This window comes from Poecilia reticulata, chromosome 21 (genome assembly GCF_904066995.2).
Source record: "Poecilia reticulata chromosome 21, P_reticulata-male-v2, whole genome shotgun sequence".
In the NCBI taxonomy this organism is placed as follows: domain Eukaryota; kingdom Metazoa; phylum Chordata; class Actinopteri; order Cyprinodontiformes; family Poeciliidae; genus Poecilia; species Poecilia reticulata.
The window spans coordinates 11,293,492-11,315,180 of NC_088850.1; the positions used below are offsets into that span (position 1 = coordinate 11,293,492).

At 38.4% G+C, this 21,689-nt stretch overlaps 1 protein-coding gene and 2 long non-coding RNA genes across 9 annotated transcripts in view; 2 read left to right on the forward strand and 1 right to left on the reverse strand.

Moving 5' to 3' along the window:
* The window catches only part of sash1a (SAM and SH3 domain containing 1a), a 192,658-nt gene that overhangs the window by 106,234 nt on the left and 64,735 nt on the right, over positions 1–21,689 (forward strand). The window contains exon 1 of one of the 7 annotated variants that reach the window (XM_008397749.3): positions 6,383–6,716. The exons of the other annotated variants lie outside the window; for them this stretch is intronic. The gene's annotated coding sequence lies outside the window, so the exon portion shown is untranslated. Of the gene's footprint in view, positions 1–6,382; positions 6,717–21,689 lie in introns of those variants that run through there. 7 annotated transcript variants of the gene reach the window in all.
* On the forward strand, positions 13,643–15,302 carry LOC145549762 (uncharacterized). The gene is made up of 2 exons (XR_014085613.1): positions 13,643–14,388; positions 15,077–15,302. It is a non-coding gene; the product is annotated as an uncharacterized LOC145549762 (long non-coding RNA).
* Positions 15,448–18,548, reverse strand: LOC145549763 (uncharacterized). The gene is made up of 2 exons (XR_014085614.1): positions 17,221–18,548; positions 15,448–16,183 (listed from the first exon to the last, which is right to left on the reverse strand). It is a non-coding gene; the product is annotated as an uncharacterized LOC145549763 (long non-coding RNA).

Consider the following 21,689-nt stretch of genomic DNA (forward strand, 5'->3'; position numbering starts at 1 on the left):
ATGACTCGAGTGAGGAGGGTGCGTTACCTCAGGCTCGGTCAGATGAGCCCAGACAAGCGGCTCAGACTGTAATCACAGGCAATCATCAGCTCTCTGGTTGGATTTCTGCTACTCTGGACTGAAATGCATATTGCCAGAACTATGATTTTTGGGCTCTGCGGTGGAGTGAAACAAAAGGGGAAGGAGGTTGGGAACAGATAAAGACAGTGACTTATGACAAGATAGGCTGGGGAGAGATTAGTGGTGCTCAATATTTGCTTGGCATTCTAGTCACCAATTATTTACAAATTAAAGCAAATGCATAACTTGTAGCCGTGGCTTGTGCAAATTTTGGTGAAAGATTTGCAGAAGTCTTACTGCTTAATTCATGTTTTTTCTGTTTCTGCCGCAACTAACCCTGACACAGATCAGAATATACACACTTTTAAAATTATTTAAGACTTATGCTTCAGATTGATGTATGTTATTAGGACTACAATACCTTTTTATGTCAAAGGGATCAATTATGTTACAGAAAGGAAAATCTGTCTACGTACGGATAACGGCGATCTCTTTATACAGTTTTAGCCTTTGGGCTTTTGCTTGTTTACTTATACTTTTATCTTTACTGTTCTTTGTTGCCTCCTTGGTGCCACCTTCATGTTCAGAGCTTTACGTTCACATCTAAACAAAATTTCACCCCTTTTGAATGACAAAAAAACTGCCGACTTTGTCGTTCAAAAGACCTGAGAGTATTGTTAAAAGACTAATGTTTTATAAATTACCCCCCACCCCCCAAAAAAAAAAAAAAACACACAAAAAAAAGTACTTTGTGACACAAAAGCAACCTAAAAGGATCAGCTTGAGGGAGAATATACCGTTAGTGGCATTACTTGTGGCTAGCTGTCGAGAGAATGGTCCAGCTGCACAGCCTCATCTTTTTTTCAGCTGATCTCATTCTTTGTGTGAAAAACTCTGGTCGCAGTGAAAATGGGTCTGCAGAATTTTCCCTCCAACTGCTCATTTCTCACTGTGACCACAAGTGGGATGTCTCTCAGACAGTTAGTCATCTTTCTTCCCTAGAAACCACCAGAAAGAGTCGTGCTTCCCAGTTATCTACCACAGCGCCGTATCTTTTACGTCTGCACAGTTCTGATCAAATAAAACCTTCAAGTAATGACCCATTGTTGGCTATTAATTAATTGCTGCAGTTCAGTTTAAGTGTTGCTTAAATATTTCAACTAGACCAAAGTGATAAAAGCTGGAGTGGATGTTATCAATCTGAAAGAACTGACATGACACTCGTACCCAGAAGCGACTTGACCTTCTGGTTCCGCTACAGCCCTCCACTTTGTATGGGGGGAAAAAAAAAAAAAAAAAGTTCAGTGCAGTTTCACATGCTGGACCCCGGGTTCTGTGACTCCTTGACCCCCCAGGCTAAATGTAATGGAGGTTCTATGTTTTCCAGCTCGCCTGTCTCTCTTCATCAGCACACACAGAGACCCATACACAGCCTGCAGCGCTGACACTAATGCGGAATACAGAATGGTTGCTCATTTAATTTTACAGCCAAGCTTGCTGGTGCCACTCAAACAGAGCATGTCCCCACAACCAGCAGCCTGATTTAGTGGCTTGATAAGCAGAGAAGAAACAACCCCCCTCTCGCCTGGCTTTTTGTTGCTACATCCATGTCGGCTCTGTCTTTCGAGCTTTTGTACTTAAACATGTCTTGTAAAGGGATTGTGTGTGAGAGCAGCGTCTTGGACTGTTTCTCTAAAACCTCGGCTCTTTGTGCTCTGTGGCTCCGTCTGTTTGACTGCTTTCTGCTGCGGTCTTTCATCACGTTCACTCCCTGCTTTGGCATGACTTAGTGTAGTATCTCTCCTCATGTCTGTCTTCACATGACTGTAGTAAACCAGATCTTTACTGCCCCCTTGTGGCAGTGTGCTTCAACCTCTTCAGTGGGGTCATTGAAATCGAGTCTAAAATCAAACAGTGAAACACGATACGTAAAATTTTTTTACATACAATGTTTTTCTCGCGCCTTTTCCTCATGAGTGTGTTTGTAAAGGTTGCTAGCTCATTAATGGCAGTCTATATTAGTGGATCAGGTCATTTAAGTGGATGATCCCTGTGCTGATTATTCTCTAGTTTTGTGCACCGACGCTTGTTTTGCATTTGCATATAAATTGCTTTATATGCAGATGCATATAAAGCACTTAGCAGCAATGTGGCGTTGCTGCTAAATTCTTTGCCAGTGCTTTGAAATTCATGAATTCTTTTGAATTTGACCCTTGTGGGGCTTTTTTTTTTTTTTTTTAGTTTAGTGGATTGAAAAACTAAAAAATCCTGTATGTGTATAAGTGCACCAACATATGGCTCAAGATTCTGTAATCCTTCTTGATTACGTTAGATTATGACAGTGAGTCTGTCATAATCTAACACTTCCTCTGTCTAGATGGTCTGTCTTGCCTTGCATGTTGGAGAGGATCTGTTTCACTGAATTCTCATTTTACTGGTCACAGAGAAAAGTACTATTCATTACTGTGTTGAAATATCAGAAAATTGTACTGAAACTGAAAGCACTTAAACAGTTTTTCTCTTCATCTGTATTAATTTGTGTCTGACCTTTCCACAAGTCCTTTTAGTAAAGAATCTATATTTATTTGGTCATTTCCCAAGTCTTTTGGGAAAATGACATGTCCATACTTTGCAGCTCTCACACATGCTGCCAAATACTGTCATCTAGTCCTGGTGTATAATAAGACCTACGGCAAGCAGTCATCTTCAGATTTAATTTGTTTCTGGCTTGATTGTTTGCCTCAGGAGGGACCAGATTGGTTCAAAAAGTAATTGAATGGCCTATTTAATTTCTTCTAATTGATTTTGAGTCATTTGATACGTGTTTTGTTTTTTATCTTGTATCAGGATGCATGGAATTTGGTGTCGTCGAGGGATCTCTTTATTTTAGTTGTGGTGACTGCAAGACTCAGACTAAGGGATTTTTTTTCTCATATAGGTGAGCCAAAAAGCAGTAAAAAAAAAAAAAAAATGTGTTTGAGTTATTTAAATTTTTTGTGTGTGTAATTTAGTTTGTTTTCAGTTAATTACATTTCAATTTTCAACCATTTATAGTTACATCTGAAATTATTCATACCCCTTGCAGTTTCAGGGTAAAGTAATTTTTCAACAGGTTTCTTTTGCAGGGAAGTGAAATTATTATTTTTGGAGTGACTAGTGATAGTTCAACATTTCATCTGCTTTGTGCATTGCGCACGTGTCAGTGATGATGGTGGCAGCTACATAATGCAGGATAGATTTTCTGCCAGCAAATTAATCTAGCGTCATAATGCTGGGACCACCATCCTTCAGTTTTGGTACAGTTTTTTGAAGACCCGCCGCCTTGTCCTTCAGGTCAGATAGCCGAGTCTTTGTGATTCTGACTGTACTATAAAAATAGATTTTGCTTCTCTGTGTAGACGGCTGAAAATCCCTCTCCATTCATGACTGTTTAATAAGGACATGACTTTTTCAACTTATGTACCAGCAGCCTTTGTGGAAAAAGAATAGATCAAAGTAATCATCAAAATCTCCGGGATTAAGATGACACTCATGCCTCTGATGACTGTGTGTGCTGTTCTCCTAAATCAATTGTAGGCCTGTAACTCCATAAATGAAAAGTCGTCCTATGAAAGCTGAAAAGCTACATTATACTTTCATAATGGACTTTTTTTTTTGCTTATTATGGAAAATGATAACCCATCACATCAAACAAAATGACTTTCATGTGTGTCTGCTAATATGTTGATCTGCATGCATTCAAAGGCGGCTCTGTTTCAGGAGATGCAGGGGCTCTTTGATGTTTCATCACCTGCTGATACCAAACATTAAAGATGCCTAAAAAAATGCACATTATCACTGTGTCTGTGTTTTGCATACTCATGTTTGGCAGACATTTCCATAATGAGCACCCCTTGTGCTAGTGTGCTTGGATCAATAAAGGAAATCCTTTTTCACATAGCTTTATATGTTTGTGTTGGGATTTGAAGACTGGAACGCGGTGGTGTGCAGAGCACAACTCACTGATGTTGCTTTACGACTCGAAATATAAAAAAAAAAATTAAAAAATGGACACATTCTTCGACATACTTGACTTCATACACAGGAAATGTGCTTTCCAACCACTTCAACCGCGGGAGCTGACCACATTTTGTCAGATGGGAAGTATGTGTATACACTGTAAAGAAAACTGTCTGTTTATATAATTTGGTCATAGAGCACATCGTAGAGATTCACTTTCAGCCTGATTTTCTGTAATTCCTTCTCTGTGCATGTTTACTTCAGCCTCTTTCAGTACGCCTCCTTCTCTAAATGTTGTGACGGCAGGTCTAAACAGGATGCAGGTCTGCTGCAATGGGACTTTACCAAAGTGGTTATACGGGTCAGTCTAAGTGTCACTGGATTGAAAGCATCCTATGTATGGTGCAGCAATATATTGCCATGAAAAAGGATTAAAAATAGCTGATTTTGTCACCTAATAACCACAAAGGTTAATGTATCTAATTTGGATCTTGTTATAGACAACATCAGCACACTATACTTGATTTGATTAGCAAATTTTTCATATAAAAAATGGAAAATTGATCTGTGCATTTACTCTGCATTAAACCCCACTGAATCAATAACGCATAGAACCGCTTTTTGCTGCGGGTCTTTTGGGGAGTGCCTCTACCAGCTCTGCATATCTTTATGCTAAAAACTTTGCACTTTTTTATTTATTTTTTGCAATGTAGCACAAGCTTAGTTAGATTGAATAGACTGCTTTGTGATCCTCAACTTCAAAGTTTCGACACAGATTTTCTCTTGGATTTTGGTCAGAGTCATGACCGGGGCCATTCTATCGCATCCTCTGCAGCTCTGGCTGTATGCTTATTCGTCATCCTTCTGGGAGGTGAACTTCAGCTCGTCTTTTGCAAGTCCATAATGGGTTTTCCTCCAGGATTCTCCTGTATTTAGCTCAAGCTATCTTATTTCACAAATAGCAGATTTTGTGGCTTTTATGATTAGCCACTGTTGGTTACCAAATTCCTCTTTTGCTTCTTCTTTGATTAATGCTATTCTTGCCCAGCCTGTAATTTTAGATGGGTGGCCATGTGTTTGTAGGTTCCTCCAACAGCAATCTGTCAAATCTCCAAAGCTTGGTCATATTGTTCTATAACCTAGAACAATATCTTTATTTCCGGTTCTCCACATCTACAGAACTTATGTATTTATACAACGTTTTTGTTTAGGGGTATAAGATGAAGCCAGACAACCAGACAAATAAAAACAAGCTTCAGGTGTCAAGTGTTCCCATGACAACCCAGAGTTGCTATGGCTTGTTCACAGAGAGGGGGATTAATGACCACCCTGTGAAGAGAAATGACACATTGAACCAGAACTTCTGGTTCCTGTGATGTTCAGGAAGTCCGTTTGGTCCATCTCGCTGTGCTCCAATCCATCGCTGTCGTACAAACACTCCTTCTGGTCCTTCTTGAACTAGGACATAAATATATTTATAAATATAAGAATCCATATAAGTATCCACTATCTTGTGTATTTATGTAGTCTGTTTAAGGATTGTTTCTTATCTTCATGTTATTTGGTTCTGTCATCAAATGTTTTTGGTTAAATGCATCCTGGAGGGTGGACTTTAGATGATGGGAAGTACATTGGTTCCCATCCAAGCCCATGTCTCTCCTCCCTTTCTCTTCCATTTCTTCTCTGTTCTCCCATTTCTTCCTCTCCCGTGAACTCTGGGAATCCTCTGGAGGCACAGCGTTCCAGAATAAGCCAATTTCCCCCCCAACTTTTCTGTGTTCTTCTTTGGACTGCTCCTCCTTTTCTTAAATTAACATCAGAATAATAAATAAAAAAACCTTTCTGCTGAGTGACTCATTCAAATAATTGTTACTTTTAGCTGTATCAGGTTCTCTGACTCTCTCTCTCATTCTCTCACTGCTTTTCTACTTCTATCCCTCTGCGGTGTGGTATGTGGGCCACGTTTGAATTGAAGGCTTTAAGTAAAGAGGATGACATCAGAGAAGGGCGCAAAATAGACGGAACTACAATCTGAGTTGTCTTTTAATTTTTTTTGCTTTTTGTGACTGCATGTAAGGTCAGTGACGAGAAACATTCCTGTGATGATTATTTTTTTACTTATTTGTTCTTTGGTGTGTCTTAGCACAACCCTGCATCGCTACCCCAGATAAAGAGAAACATATCAAGGACTTTGTTCACTATTCATAACTCAATAACAAAGAGATGCTGTGTGTGTAAGCAAGGAAAAGAAAAAAAACCCAGAAGAAATGAGCTAGTAAAGGAAAGGGGAGGGAACAAACAGAGGAAGGCCAGGCCAACTTGAAACAGACACGAAATCTGAGACTGCTCAAGACAGATTCGGAAAGAAGGCTGCAAGACGTGGAGAAAGGAGTACAAGAACCCTCCTTTGGTTTTGGGCTGAGTGAGACTCTCCCATCGCTCTCTCTCATATCTCCCTCCTCTTCGGAGCGTCCCATGTGAGCGGCGGCCCCCGATGACTGGACCGCTGTGTGTCTCCACTCTGCTTACGCTGTGCTGAACTCTGGCAGATATGCATTGTTCTCCACTGGGCTCGACGTGTTGCTCCTGTTTCTCAGCAGTTGGTGTGTGCTAACTCTACAGACGGACTGGGGGAAGGCTTTCGGTAGATTTTCACGGTGAGTACTGACATTTAAAATTTCGGGGTCCTCTGTTGAGAATAAATATTTGCCTCATTAATTTGGTTTTCTCTCCTCTGCCAGAGGAGAATGGGTTGCAGCAATCAAGCTGTTTGACTTTTGAGCAACAAAAGTTAATGCGGCGGATTGTTAAAGGGATATGGAGAAACTCTTGTTTGGATTGGTGTGTTTCTTTACCAAGCCTTTTTTTTTTCCCCAAACACTGTACATGACTGAATAGCCTCTGTTTTGCTGACTCATTCGATTAATTTAATTCACATGGTTCCAGGATCAATGGGTGTGTTTAGTTTGCCTGTGTTTGTCATTGTGTAGAAATTAAATTACTTGTGTGTAATTCCACATCTTGGCCTTTATGTAGGCGTAATTAACTTATTAGTCATGTACATGTGAATAAATGTACTGTTACATCAGCCAGATTCATATAACTTTGACATATTTTAATCAGGTAAAAATCAGCTTAAATCAATAATCAGCTTAAAATCTCAGAGTAAAAGGTAAGTTCAGTGTATATGTAACCTGTTCCTGCAATCAGTTTCCAACAACTTTGTGTTGAGCTTCAAACATGATTGAGACTGAGCAGTGGTCCTTGTCCTGGAGGAGACTTTATTTGTGACTCAAAGTATTTCGAAACAGTTTAATCAATCATTTTTGTCAGCAAGAGTAGAAGCCTTATTACAGCCAGCCCCTCAGCAGTGTGCAGCAAAAGGTGGGAGAGAAGCAAATACTACTGTTTTCTCAACAGTCTGAGAAAAACTGTAGAAAAGTTTGGGCTTTTCTACAGTTTATGAGATTTCTGTGGTATCTCATAGTTGAGCAACAATACAGTGGAATATTCCTTTAATTTTGAAACGGTTACATTTTAAAAACCTGACACACCCTTGATTCAGGTAGCCGATCCGTGCCTACTTCACAATTATGTATCATTTTAGTTTTTCACACCATCATCATCATTGTGTTTTGTTTGTTTTTTTGTGACCAAAACATTTCAAAACAGCCTAGAATATCTTTCTTTTAAGTTTAGGAAAAGTGCAATAGTCTTTTTTCAGAAAGCTTACTGGCATTGGAGAAGCAAAAAGTGGTAAAGGAGCATCTGCATTCTTTTTTTTTTTTTTGCCCAGTATAATCAGTAAAACCTCTATGATACTTGCTAAGGAATTGAAAATAAGTGGTATGATGGAAAATTAAAATCATTTTGAAGATGTAACTCTTTAAAAGCTTAGTTCTCCCTGATACCTATCCATATTTCACATTTATGCACTACTTTGTGTTGGTTGATCACATAAAATAGCACAAAAAAAAAACAACAAACAAACAATGAAACTGGCAGCTGTAACTTTTGCAATGGAGTGCACAATCGGTCCTTGTTGTCCAGAGGGACTCCATTGTTCAGTGCACATAATTGTTTTTGTCTATGTGTGTAAAAGCCTCGTCCAGAGAGTCTTGGACAATGAAGTCTGTCTTCCAAGGGATGTAGATTTCTGTTTTTGTCCCTCTCTCCCTCTCCTTTTCCTGTCCAATTCCCTCTGCCTTCACATCTGGATCTCCCCACCAGCTGACAAGAAACAAGAGGGAGCGGATGGAGGGAGGTGTGGATGTGAGGGGACTCGCAGAGAAGAGAGAAGGAATGAAATTGGAGGAAAGGGAGTTTTCTTAGGTCAAAGTAGCCCTGGTAGACTTCCCTTTGTGCAGGAAGAGCTGACGTACAGTGTCATTGTGATTGCCTGATTTGGAAGAGGAAACAAACTGTTGTAATCACACACACGTGAGAAACACCCCTTATGATGCATGCACTGATGTGAACATATTGATTGCTCTAAAAAATTTGTCAATCATTTCATACGCAAGCAAGCACGTGCAAGTGAAGTCAAAACCAAACCAGACATCTGACGTCTGTCATTTTTGTAAAAAGAAAAAAAAAAGAAAGAAAGTGCTGTCGCTTCAGTGACAGCTTTAGCAGAACGAGGCCTTAGCTGCCAACACAAGTTCAGATCTCTTTCTGGCTTTGAGCTCTGTTGCTTTGAAACTGCATGAAGCCATAATGAAAAGCTCTACCTAAAAGAAGCTCCAGTTTGACTGGATGGGATTGATCAGATTTTCTTTTCTTCCTCTGATGCATGAAACTGTCCATGCCAACTGTGCTGCAGTTTGTGCCAGTACTGGGCAGGCTCTTGTGTGGCTGTTTATTCATACCAAGGCAGGGCCAAATGCCATGGCAACAGGTGTGCACAGACATGCACACTATTAAACCATAGGTGAGCTTCTTTGAATGTGTAGCTGTCTTTTGCTTTCCGCTTGGAGGTTCTCTGCAGCACAGCCGACGTTCTGACTTTGCACGCTTGTTATGACTGAGACAGTGATGAAGCACAAACATCACTTCATCCGCAGCCTCCCAAGAACAGTTTGACTGTCCAGCCTCTACCGTATGTGCATCTGTGATTCAGCCATGTCTCTCTCTGCCTGTGCAGCTGGTCTGTGTCTGCCTGCGACGCTGCTTTTTGGTTTATGTCTGGCTGTCGCTAACCGTGCATCTCCGGGTGATGAAAAAGTTAGAAGGAATGACGCTATGATGCAGGTGGCATGTGTGCAATGAGTGCCAAGCCAACACGCCTTACACCACATCACTGCCTCAGATTCTACAGCCAATGAGGCACAACACAGGCAGTGCACTGTACAGTAGTGTACTGTTTGCGTGCCAGCCAACAATTCAGAGCAGGGAACAGTGTGATGTGTTTGGCTCAGTGAGAACACTCAGGATTGTTTTGGTCATGGTGATGGCATTCTTTCAGTGTCAGTGTACGTCCATTGTGCAATGCAATAATGTCTCGGTGACGAAACAAGAGCAAGACAACACTACATAAAGATTATTGTGACAACAACAGTAAACACTGTATTGATAATTACAATGAGCATGTAGCTGTAGACATTTTCCATATTTTGTGGCCGTACAGAATCAGGTTGACTTCATAGATTTAGGCCTTTTTTGGTAAAACGATGAACAAAAGAAGAATTATATCTGCCAAACCCACCAAACCTGCTTGGCAGAGCGAGGAGATAAATTATTGGAGAAACAGCCAGAAGGCTTCTGGTAACTCTTGAGGATTTCCAGAAAGCCATAACTCGGATAGTAGAATCCCATGACAGGACTACTCTTTATTGTGCACTTAATAACGTTACAAAAAAGCAACACAAAGAAAGCCATTGCTGAAAGAAGGTTAAAGAATTGGTGTTTTGGTCAAATGAGATCAAGCTTGGTAGTGTGTTTGACATAAAACTAACTCTTTATATAATTCTGAACACATCTTCCCCATGAAAAATGCTGGGAGGTTTGGAATGCTTATATTTTCAGGGGCATGGAAATTTCTAAAACTTTTAAAGATAAGTGACAATAATAAAAGACAACATTTTAGAGGCTGTTATGGCACAGGTTCATGATCACAAACATGAACTCAGGGCTACAATAGTCACTCATGACTAAGACTTAAGTAAGATTGTGAATGTGTGACAACATGGGGAATTGGCTGTGTAGACAGTCTTTCCAAACATACTAAGCTTGAGTTGCTCAGTAAAGAAGATTGGGCAAAAGAAATTTCTATCACAACTGGTAGAGACATATGTACCTCCAGACCTCAAGTGACTTGAGGCTGTGATTTTAGCTAAAAGTGGTTCTACAATGTTAACACAAAGGGGCTGAGTAAAAAGTTATCCTGTTTTTTTTTTAGTATTTGTAAAAGAAAAGAAAAAACGATCTTTGATTTACATTCCATTTCACAATTACTTGGCGCTTTTGTAGTTTTTTTTTTGTTTTTTTTTACACAAAATTCGAACAAAATACTTTGAGGTTTATAGTTGTAATGTGACACAATGTTTAAAAGGTCTGTAAATATCTTTCAAGCTGCTGTGTTATACAACATCTTGATGTGTCTAAAACATGGTCTGTGAGCTCCGCAAGCGCAATTGAATTTATGTGCCCTCATTCCTAACGTAGATTTTCTTGAGCCCACTCCTTTTCTGATGTTGTTAAAGCAGCCTCGTTTATTTCGAGAAAAGATTAATTTTCCGAGCTGCACTTAAATCATCTTGGTCCCTCGTTCGTTTTATCTACAGCCTACTCATTTTCATGGTTCCGGCTTTGATCCTGCTGCAATTTGTCGGGTTCATCTCGATTTTCTTGTGAAAGTCACCTTTGTCAGTCTATGGCGCCTGGGAATGTGCACTGGAACGAGATGAAATTCTTTAGAACTCAAAGAACCCTTCATATTTGCATTTACTTTGATATGGATACATTGTGTTTCCTATGTCAAGCATGTATTTACTTCTGCAATAATGATTATAAACAAGAAGAAATGAAACTGATAAAATCCATTGTTCTACACATTCATTAATATGTGTATATACTTCCAATTATATGGCTAGAGGTGGTACATTTGTACTAACTCAAATAAAGTGTCATGCAAACTTTTTTTTTTTTTTCCCCAGAGGGTTGCACATAAAGTCAAATTTCTCTTCAAGACTACATCCATCCTCTTACAATTCCAAATCTGTCTAGTGTTGCAAGCTCTGGCTCCATTGTGCAACTCTCTGTGGTTCTGCCGCTACTGCGAAGCCTGCATTTTAAACCTGATTAGCTGTAATGTTGTAAAACTTACGGAGCCTGGAATATGTCTGGAGTTTTGAGCGTGTCACAGGTTTCACGACACATTGAGAGGAGCGGATTACAGCCATTATGCATCGTAGGCAGCTCTGTGTGCGGACACAAAGAGCTCTGATTACCGCTGGCACTCTTGCCTCACTTCCCAGGATTCAGTGCATCGGCTGGCACAGAAAGGAGGTGGCGGCGGCTTTAACACAGATGTTGGCAACGTAACGCGAGCCTAGCCACACACTGAATTAAAACATGTTCACGGTTGCCATGTTTTATTTGTGCAACAGCAGATGGCTTTTTCTGAATCATCCACGGTAAACCGTTTGGAAAAACTATTATTGTAGACAGCAATATCACTCTACAAAAGTTTCAAATCACCACTAATATCTTAATAAATTCCATAACGGGATCCAAACTTTTTTTTGTGGTCTTTTAAAGTCGTCTTGATGGAAGCGTTTTGAAGGTTTTGTCTTTCTGTGACCTTTGGCTGCTTTTTTTTTTTTTATCTCTATCCTTGTACCTAGATGTGAACAGCATGTTTTGTATTATGACTTTTAAAAGTAAATTGTGAAATTTATAAAAATGGAGAACTGAATGAGGAGGGTCAGAGCAGAAGTTTTACAGCTCATCTGTTTTACAGCAGATGAGCAGCATCTAAAAGGCAATCCTGCACAGGACCTGAGAGATTTGCTATCTTTACTGACCGTCTAACTCATGTATGCTAATTGTCTAATTGTTTTGTATTTGACATTTAACCTGAGAACATAAAACTGTCTTTGAGAGGTGTCAACATTGCTAAGTAGAATTATTTTTTTTCTTCTTTTTTGCTAGGCATTGAATTTAGGAACTTTGTAGATGTCCAATTCTTTATCCCCAATACTGATGAGTCATTTAAGAATAGACCTGTGTTGATATACTTTACACATGTTTAAAAATTAATAAATGTATGTGTATGGGTTTAATCCTGGGAGCTTTAAAGAAAATGCATATTCAGCACACTTTAGTGTGTCTTTTCAGTTTTATTGCAAATATATCCTTATTGTAACATCAGTTTGTCCAAAATTCATATCGCAAAGGACATCTTGGAGTGTAATAATTATTGGCAAATAGTGTTAACTTGCATTTTTCATTCTAATGTCAAATTTAGCCAGTTGGACAGAGTCTATTGCAGCAGATGTTCACACTGGACACAAATGATATTCCCCAAGCAACAGTGTTGGAGACGCAGATGAGAAAAAGATGAAAATTGATATTACGGGATAATATCATTATCACTTTATTACAGCAATTACAGCATTGCTATATTTTCAAATATTGTGCATCCCTAAAACAGACTAAAACAAAATGCATTCTAGGTGTTACAAAAATGTCACAAAATAAAGCCTAAATAAATACTAATTTAAAGAGACTGTGGGACTGTTGAGTCAAATAAAAGTAATGGATGTTTAAGGCTTTCACAATATTTGAATATATTGGAAAACCTTTGTAAATTTTATTTTTTCTTTTCTAATGCAAGATTTTTATTTTTTATTTTTCATGAAAAATTTCCTTTCTTGTCCTAACTGAATCCATTGAGATACCTAGGGGCAATTTGGTGAGGCCAATTAACCTAACAGTCATGTTTTTGGACTGTGGGAGGAAACCGGAGTACCCGGAGAAAACCCACACATGCACAGGGAGAACTATGGAGAGCCGTTTTAGCCAAAATTAAATAAATAAATAAATGGGTGAAATAAATAAAAAATGAGTAAAATAAATCAAAAAATGAAGAAAATGAGTGAAATAAATAAATAATTTGTTAAATAAATAATTTAGCTTTTTCATTAACCCATTTTTTTATTTATTTATTTTTCATATTATCAATTTCTCAATTTCCCTTTTTTCATTAATCTATTTTTCATTTACCCACTTTTCATTAATCTATTTTTCATTTAACCATTTTTTAATTTAGCTTTTTCATTAACCCCATTTTTCATTTCTTTATTTTTCACATTATCAATTTCCCAATTTCTCTTTTTCATTTATCTATTTTTTATTTATCCCTTTATCCATTTACCCAATTTTCATTAATTTATTTTTCAATTAACCACTTTTCAATTTCCCTTTTTATTAACCCAATTTTTCATTTATTTATTTTTCCGATTATCAATTTCTTTATTTCTCTGTTTCATTCATCTCTTTTTCATTAATCTTTTTTTCATTTTTCCGTTTTTTCATTTATCCCTTTATCTATTTACCCATTTTTCATTAATCTAATTTTTAATTTAAACATTTTTTGATTTCCTTTTTCCATTAACCCGATTTTCTATTTCCCAGTTTCATTAATCAATTTCTCATATATCCCTTTTTTATTTACCCAATTTTCTTTTATCTATTTTTCATTCAACATTTGTTTGAAAAATCTTTACTTTTCCCATTTTTCAATTCCCCTTATTTATTTAGTATTTCCTTATTTTCTTATTTATCACATTCTATTTCCCCGCAAAACTTAGGGAAAAAATAAATGCAAATGAGGAGAGGCACGTCATCAGGCTACAACTTCCCCAATTGGTTGGTTAGCGTCACACCCATACTTTGCTTCAAGAAAGATGGCGACCTACTAACGGGTTATCAATAAGCTGAAGCTCATTAACTTCATTAGAAAATAGTGTTATTACTCCTGACTTTAGTTCTCGTGTGGCCGCTCAGACAGAACGTGTTTCAGTTGGCGGCTCTCATGGACTCAGAGCTTCACCGTCGGGAGTTTTTATAGTTTGAACGAAGCGGCCGCTGAAGTTGGCTTACGATTGAAGGTTCGGGACACCTTCGTAGCTACCAGCTGTGATCCAACTATAAGGAGCAACTTTACTGTACATCGTAAGTGAACTGCAATATCCAGAGGCAGCTCTACGGAGCATCGGGCTGAAAGAATGAGAGTGGAGAGCCTTGGAGATCTGCATCGGAGGCCATCTTTCAGACATGCACCGCTGCTGTCCGTCCAGGATCCTCCGGTTGCCCAGACGTTGCACGGTAAGCTACTAACGCTGATGTTTGTTTTCCAACTACAGTCATATTTAATCAATAGGGCTCAATTACGATCGCGGGAGTTTTTGAGTTGATCTCGGCAATAGGTGACAAGCTGAACGTCTCCAGGATGTTGAGACCAGCACGTCCTCTGATCCAATACATCTTATTAAGGATAAAATCAACAAAACGTGTTCAAATTAATGGCCCAACAGGTTGATTAAAGACAGTAAAAAGGTAGGAGTGGTTTCGAGTCGATCGCCTTGTTTTACCTTTGTAAACAGACAACCGGAATACAGTGACATTTAGTGAGGGTACAGAATGGAGAATGGATAAAAGCTGAACTCCTGCTACAATCTTTGCCTCTCTTGGTTACATCCCTGAGGTGTGCCAAGTGTGGCCCACATGCATATGCACTGTTGAAAATGAGAAGCTGACATTCACAAATGACATTGAAATAAATTCTAGTCCAACTTCTGGTTTGTTGCTATTCCTCTGGATCCTGTTGGAGGAAAAATATCCCAACTTCACAAGATGTGGCTTTAACCTAAATCCTGTCAGTCTGAAGCTTCTCATATTTAGGTCATCAAACCAAAGTTCAGATCTACCATAACTGGTTCCATCGCCACCAGGTCAAAAGTACAGCTTTTTGGCGCAGCACATTCATTAATGTTTCCATCATGTATGTTTTCAGATGCAGTCCATCCTGCAGGCCTCTGGTCTCAGTGTTTCCCTTCAGACTCCCAGTGGGCTCACAGCTTCAGGATGACCAGAGACCTTCAGCTTTCTGGAGCAGGAACACTCGGCCAAATGCACTGGTGACACATTCATTTAAAAAAAATTGGCTGTTCTTATACCATTGATATGCATGAACCGTCTGTATTTTACTGTTTTGAATAAACAAACTGATTATTATGAAATCTGTGTTCCTTCTAATATGTGAAGTTCTAATTTAATCAAATCTCATGTTTTCACGTCCCAGAGACAATAAAATGATCGTTTGTTTGTGGCTTAAAATAAACGAAACAATCTTAATAGAACAAAGCTACAAAAATAGAATACAGATTGAAAGTTTTGGACCCATTTTATTTTTTGGTTTCATTACACTGAAGATTCTTCAACATGAAGCTAAACAGTGAGTGGAGTACCTTATATGTACGACAACGTAGAAATGAACAAACATGACATATTGGGTTCTTAATAGCAACCCTAGCAGTTATTTCACACAGCTTGGTTTATTGAATAATGATTGTGTTCATTTACGGACGCCTTCAATTGGAAATTTGCAATCTGAAGTATCAATGAAATAGTTTAACCAGTCAGTCCTCAGGTCGTCTGCCCTGCATGTTTCAGGCCTCAGTAAATGTCTGATGGATGAGCTAATGCTATCGTTTGTATCAGGTGCTCTGGAACAAACACTTTAAAATGTCAATGTCCTGTATAACAGAGTGATATAGACAAATGTTTTCATCTCACTGTCATTTCCACTCTATAGCTGAAGTTCATCACATTTCTGGATGTTCTGTGTTTCAGTTAAATTGAAGTTAGCAGGTTTTTAATCAGGGCCACAACACCCTGTGTGTGTTGGGTTTAAGAAAAGAGGCTGCTCTGTTGAGCACCAGCATTCATTTTTCCTCTGATTTTTGGGTGAACTCTTCTCTGTGGAGGTCGGCCATCTCTCTGCTTCTTCCTGAAGGAGACCCATCAGGAGTTCTGGTGCTGCTCACAGTGCAGACGGTTCTCCTCACTGTCAGCCCTGGTCCCTCTCAGCCAGGATCTCCAGTCATTCTGTTCCTTCACCCTTGAATAAACATAACAGAATATGTTCTGGGTGTTATGATTCATTTGTTAATTGAAACAATGTTTAGTATCAAAATAAGATTAATTTATTTCCTTAACAGTTCCTTCTCCTGTTCCCTCAGAAGGGCAGAGTTTAAGAGTGACTAATTACATTTACTTAAATATAGTTGAGTAACTTTTTGAAACTCAAATGAACTTTTAGGAATACTCTTACTATGCTGAACTTTTTACTTTTACTCAAGTCATTTTATTATGAAGCATCACTATTATTTAAACTAATTTTTCATTTTGTCTTTAAAATACCAAAATTTCCACTGAACTTAATATTTTGGGCCTTCTAATTGTGTATTTTTTTTAGATATGAAATAATTGATAACTTGATCAGTTACTCAGTACTGATCAACTTTTTACCAAATGCTTCTTTACTCTTGTTTAATTTCTTATTCAGCTACGATTTACTTTGAGTAAAAACATGTTGAAGTGCTACTGCTGTTATTCCTGGAGGATAAATTGTGGGTTCTCTGTCCACCTCTAAGGAACAGTAACCACATGTTGAGGCACACGTTGACCAAAAACAGGCAAACTAAGGTGGTCAAGTTATACATACAAAGAAATACTTAAATTAATAGTCATATTTACTTTATATGCATGTGGGCACACCTCAGGGATGTAACCAAGAGAGGCAAAGATTGTAGCAGGAGTTCAGCTTTTATCCATTCTCCATTCTGTACCCTCACTAAATGTCACTGTATTCCGGTTGTCTGTTTACAAAGGTAAAACAAGGCGATGACTCGAAACCACTCCTACCTTTTTACTGTCTTTAATCAACCTGTTGGGCCATTAATTTGAACACGTTTTGTTGATTTTATCCTTAATAAGATGTATTGGATCAGAGGACGTGCTGGTCTCAACATCCTGGAGACGTTCAGCTTGTCACCTATTGCCGAGATCAACTCAAAAACTCCCGCGATCGTAATTGAGCCCTATTGATTAAATATGACTGTAGTTGGAAAACAAACATCAGCGTTAGTAGCTTACCGTGCAACGTCTGGGCAACCGGAGGATCCTGGACGGACAGCAGCGGTGCATGTCTGAAAGATGGCCTCCAATGCAGATCTCCAAGGCTCTCCACTCTCATTCTTTCAGCCCGATGGTCCGTAGAGCTGCCTCTGGATATTGCAGTTCACTTACGATGTACAGTAAAATCTGTTCCTTATAGTTGGATCACAGCTGGTAGCTACGAAGGTGTCCCGAACCTTCAATCGTAAGCCAACTTCAGCGGCCGCTTCGTTCAAACTATAAAAACTCCCGACGGTGAAGCTCTGAGTCCATGAGAGCCGCCAACTGAAACACGTTCTGTCTGAGCGGCCACACGAGAACTAAAGTCAGGAGTAATAACACTATTTTCTAATGAAGTTAATGAGCTTCAGCTTATTGATAACCCGTTAGTAGGTCGCCATCTTTCTTGAAGCAAAGTATGGGTGTGACGCTAACCAACCAATTGGGGAAGTTGTAGCCTGATGACGTGCCTCTCCTCATTTGCATTTATTTTTTCCCTAAGTTTTGCGGGGAAATAGAATGTGATAAATAAGAAAATAAGGAAATACTAAATAAATAAGGGGAATTGGAAAATGGGAAAAGTAAAGATTTTTCAAACAAATGTTGAATGAAAAATAGATAAAAGAAAATTGGGTAAATAAAAAAGGGATATATGAGAAATTGATTAATGAAACTGGGAAATAGAAAATCGGGTTAATGGAAAAAGGAAATCAAAAAATGTTTAAATTAAAAAATAGATTAATGAAAAATGGGTAAATAGATAAAGGGATAAATGAAAAAATGGACAAATGAAAAATAGATTAATGAAAAATAGATTAATGAAAAAGAGAAATAGAGAAATTGATAATCGGAAAAATAAATAAATGAAAAAATTGGGTTAATAAAAAAGGGAAATTGAAAAGTGGTTAATTGAAAAATAAATTAATGAAAAATGGGTAAATGGATAAAGGGATAAATAAAAAATAGATAAATGAAAAAGAGAAATTGGGAAATTGATAATGTGAAAAATAAAGAAATGAAAAATGGGGTTAATGAAAAAGCTAAATTAAAAAATGGTTAAATGAAAAATAGATTAATGAAAAGTGGGTAAATGAAAAATAGATTAATGAAAAAGGGAAATTGAGAAATTGATAATATGAAAAATAAATAAATAAAAAAATGGGTTAATGAAAAAGCTAAATTATTTATTTAACAAATTATTTATTTATTTCACTCATTTTCTTCATTTTTTGATTTATTTTACTCATTTTTTATTTATTTCACCCATTTATTTATTTATTTAATTTTGGCTAAAACGGCTCTCCATAGAGAACATGCAAACTCCATGCAGAAAGACCCCAGGCCGGGAATCGAACCCAGAACCTTCTTGCTGCAAGGCAACAGCTCTACCAACTGCGCCACTGTGCTGCCCGAAAGATAAAACATTTGTTTTTAATTTTATTTATACTATTTACATCAATTTTTAGATCCAGTTTTATGATGCTGGCTTATTTAGCTGTTTTAGTTTGTTTTTTCCCCCTCAGACTGGATGAGTTGGTTAAACAGCCAACTCATCAGATTGCAACAGCTGCATACCAAAAGAAAAAAGCTTGCATGCATCGATGCATTAAAGGAATTAGGATTTATAATCAACGACTGCCTTTAAAGTAATAACTCATCAGTTGTAAAGACTTAGAAAAACCTGCAACATGTCCATCTGCACTACTGTAACGCCAATAAAATTTGACGATCCTTCCTAACACAAAGCATTCACTCGCAAACATGCATTTACGTCACCCATGGCAACAGCTTGGCGGAGATCGATGGTGATGTCAGCACTGATGTACGAGAGTTGGAGAGTGAAGTATGACCTCAGCAGAGGGGATGTCCCAGGGGGCCCATATCAGCTGCAGCTAGCACTTTCCTTTAGCACTTTCTCACACTCTGTATCCCGGCTAAAAAAAACTAAAGCTGCCTCCACTTTAAACCCATGCATGTGATACTTCACAGACAGCACAAATCACGGTGAAGGTCTGACACACACACAAGAAAGGACACGCACCTCACATCTGGTGCTGAGAATATTTAGAGCAATGGGAGGCAGATGGCTGAAGTTCATCTGAGAGGGCAGCCCTGACTGATTAAATAAACTGCTTCAGTTATGAATGAAAAAAGTTTTGACACTTGCAATGCAACTTTTAGCATCTGTGCAGAATTTCCCACTAAGATGGAAATGCAGGTTCCTTTTTACATTTTATGGGTTCAGATGGAACGATTTGCGTCCCTCCCCAGCACAGCCTACCTTAATAACAATGAAGACGATGTTAAAAACTAAGATGGTGAGGTCAAAATATGCCAAAGTCTTTCCAGAAGCCAGTAAGTGTTTTACTGTTTTCTATCTTCTTTTTTTTGATGATAAAGAGAAATTCTTCTTTTTAGGTCCATCCATCCATCCATCCATTTTCTTGCACCCTTGTCCCTCAGTGGGGTTGGGAGGGTTGCTGGTGCCGATCTCCAGCTAACATTCCAGGCGAGAGGCGGGGTCACCCTGGACAGGTCGCCAGTCTGACAGGCGACCTTTTTAGGTCTTTTTAGTCTTTTTAGGTCATTTTGTATTTTGGATTACATTTTCAAAAGAAAAGAAGCAATCAAATCATGAATGCACTTTGTTAAATCAACTAGACAGCTCTGTCATTCACTCTGAAAATAAAACAAAGCATCTTTGGGGGCGGGGGAGGTTGTGGGTTTCTTGAGCTGAAATATTCAGTTCCTCAAATCATGAGCTGCTGATGTGACTTCTTCACAGATTGATTGCTCACTGTTTTGTCCTTCACCGAGGCTGTTTGTGAAGTACTGTTCCTGCTAGTGGAGGTCACTGAGTTCTCTCAACAAAAATGTGCTTACATGGGGTGTAGAGTTTCAGTCTATCATGTTTTTCTTAAACTATAATTATAGCTGTCGGACACAACAGACAAGCGGGGTCTGTGTATTTCTCGTCTTTTCCTTTAACTCCCAGCAGCTATTTATCCGATCTCCTTCGGTCTCGGTCCTCGTCTTTCAAGGGGTTCATGACTTTAGATGCTGGCTTCACGTCAGGAAGCTCGTTTCTTTATGGGATAAAAAAACTTTTCCTCTGCTGCTAATACGTCTCTGGAATGATGCAGGGTGGGTTGATCAACCAGGATTGTCCCGTTACCATGGAAATGCTGAATTGCTATAGGTGCAACTGGAAATATATCTGACATCAGCAGAATACTCACTTGTCCCAGTTGCCAAGAATAACACACCTCTACATCCTCACACCTTAACATTTTATTTGAACAGATAATTGGATAAACGGGCAACTAGGATTGCTGATGAAAGTTATCTGAAAAAGCTACAATCTTGTGCCGGGCGTCTTTGCTCTTTATTTATTCATCTAATGCAAAGTGGAGAAAATAAAGCTCAAAGATAAAGATGACTATTTGGCTCCTATTTGGGTAATAAAAAAAAAAAGCTTGAAATAAAAGACAGAAACTACATTTTACCAACAAATAATCTTTTTGCAAATGTTATTTTTGGTGTGGAAGTCAAAGAGTGAAGGAAGGAGAAGGGTTTGAGATTTAGAGGAAAGCATGTTGACATCTCAACTTAAATTATTGGAGCCATCTCCAGAACATTTTCTTTAACACTGGCATAGTTGTATTCAACAGCCTGCTACTCAAACAACAGTCATAATTGAGTTGTTCTAGGACAGTAACCCATTTTTCTAGATCCTAAATGTGTTTATGTGTTTGGAAAAAAAAAAACCCACATAAACACGTTCAAGAACGCAGTTTTAAATCTCTTGATATGCATGATGTTTTAAACTGCAATCAGATGGGAATCATAGACCGGAGATAAATCAGCCCTCAACTCATCCTCTCTGGAATAGATTTCCCTTTGGTAGGCAGGTGCTGCTAAAGGTAAAGCCTGGGAAGAACACCAGCCAAAGAACGTGTGGGAAAGGGAATTCAGATAATTATGAAAATTTTGGTTGCTTACCAGATTGAGAGGCATGTATTTTCTCTTACCTGAGGTGATTTCTCTTTTTTCCACTCCTGTTTTCCTTTTTAGCGTTAGAAAATCCGGAAAATCTCTGAAGGCTTTAGAAGGGAACATTCTGTACACTAATTTATGACAGAGAGGTCATCAGGAGACAAAAATTAAAACGGCCCCAGCTTAATGTGACCTGGCCAAATCTGACTGTATTATTTGTGCTCTGCCCCAGGGGGAGCTCTTACTTCAGCTGTGGAGTTTCAAACTTTTTCTCCTTCCTCTTCTTGTCCTAAAGCCCTAAACTGTCCTCGTTTAACCTCTTTTTCTTTTATAAACTCCCTAAAGAAGTTTATTTTTAAGAGATGTTCAATTTGAAGTTTGTCCTATTTTCTTTAGTTGCACAATGGAAAATTAAAAGATTTAATTGACACGCAAAGAAAAACCCCTTTTTT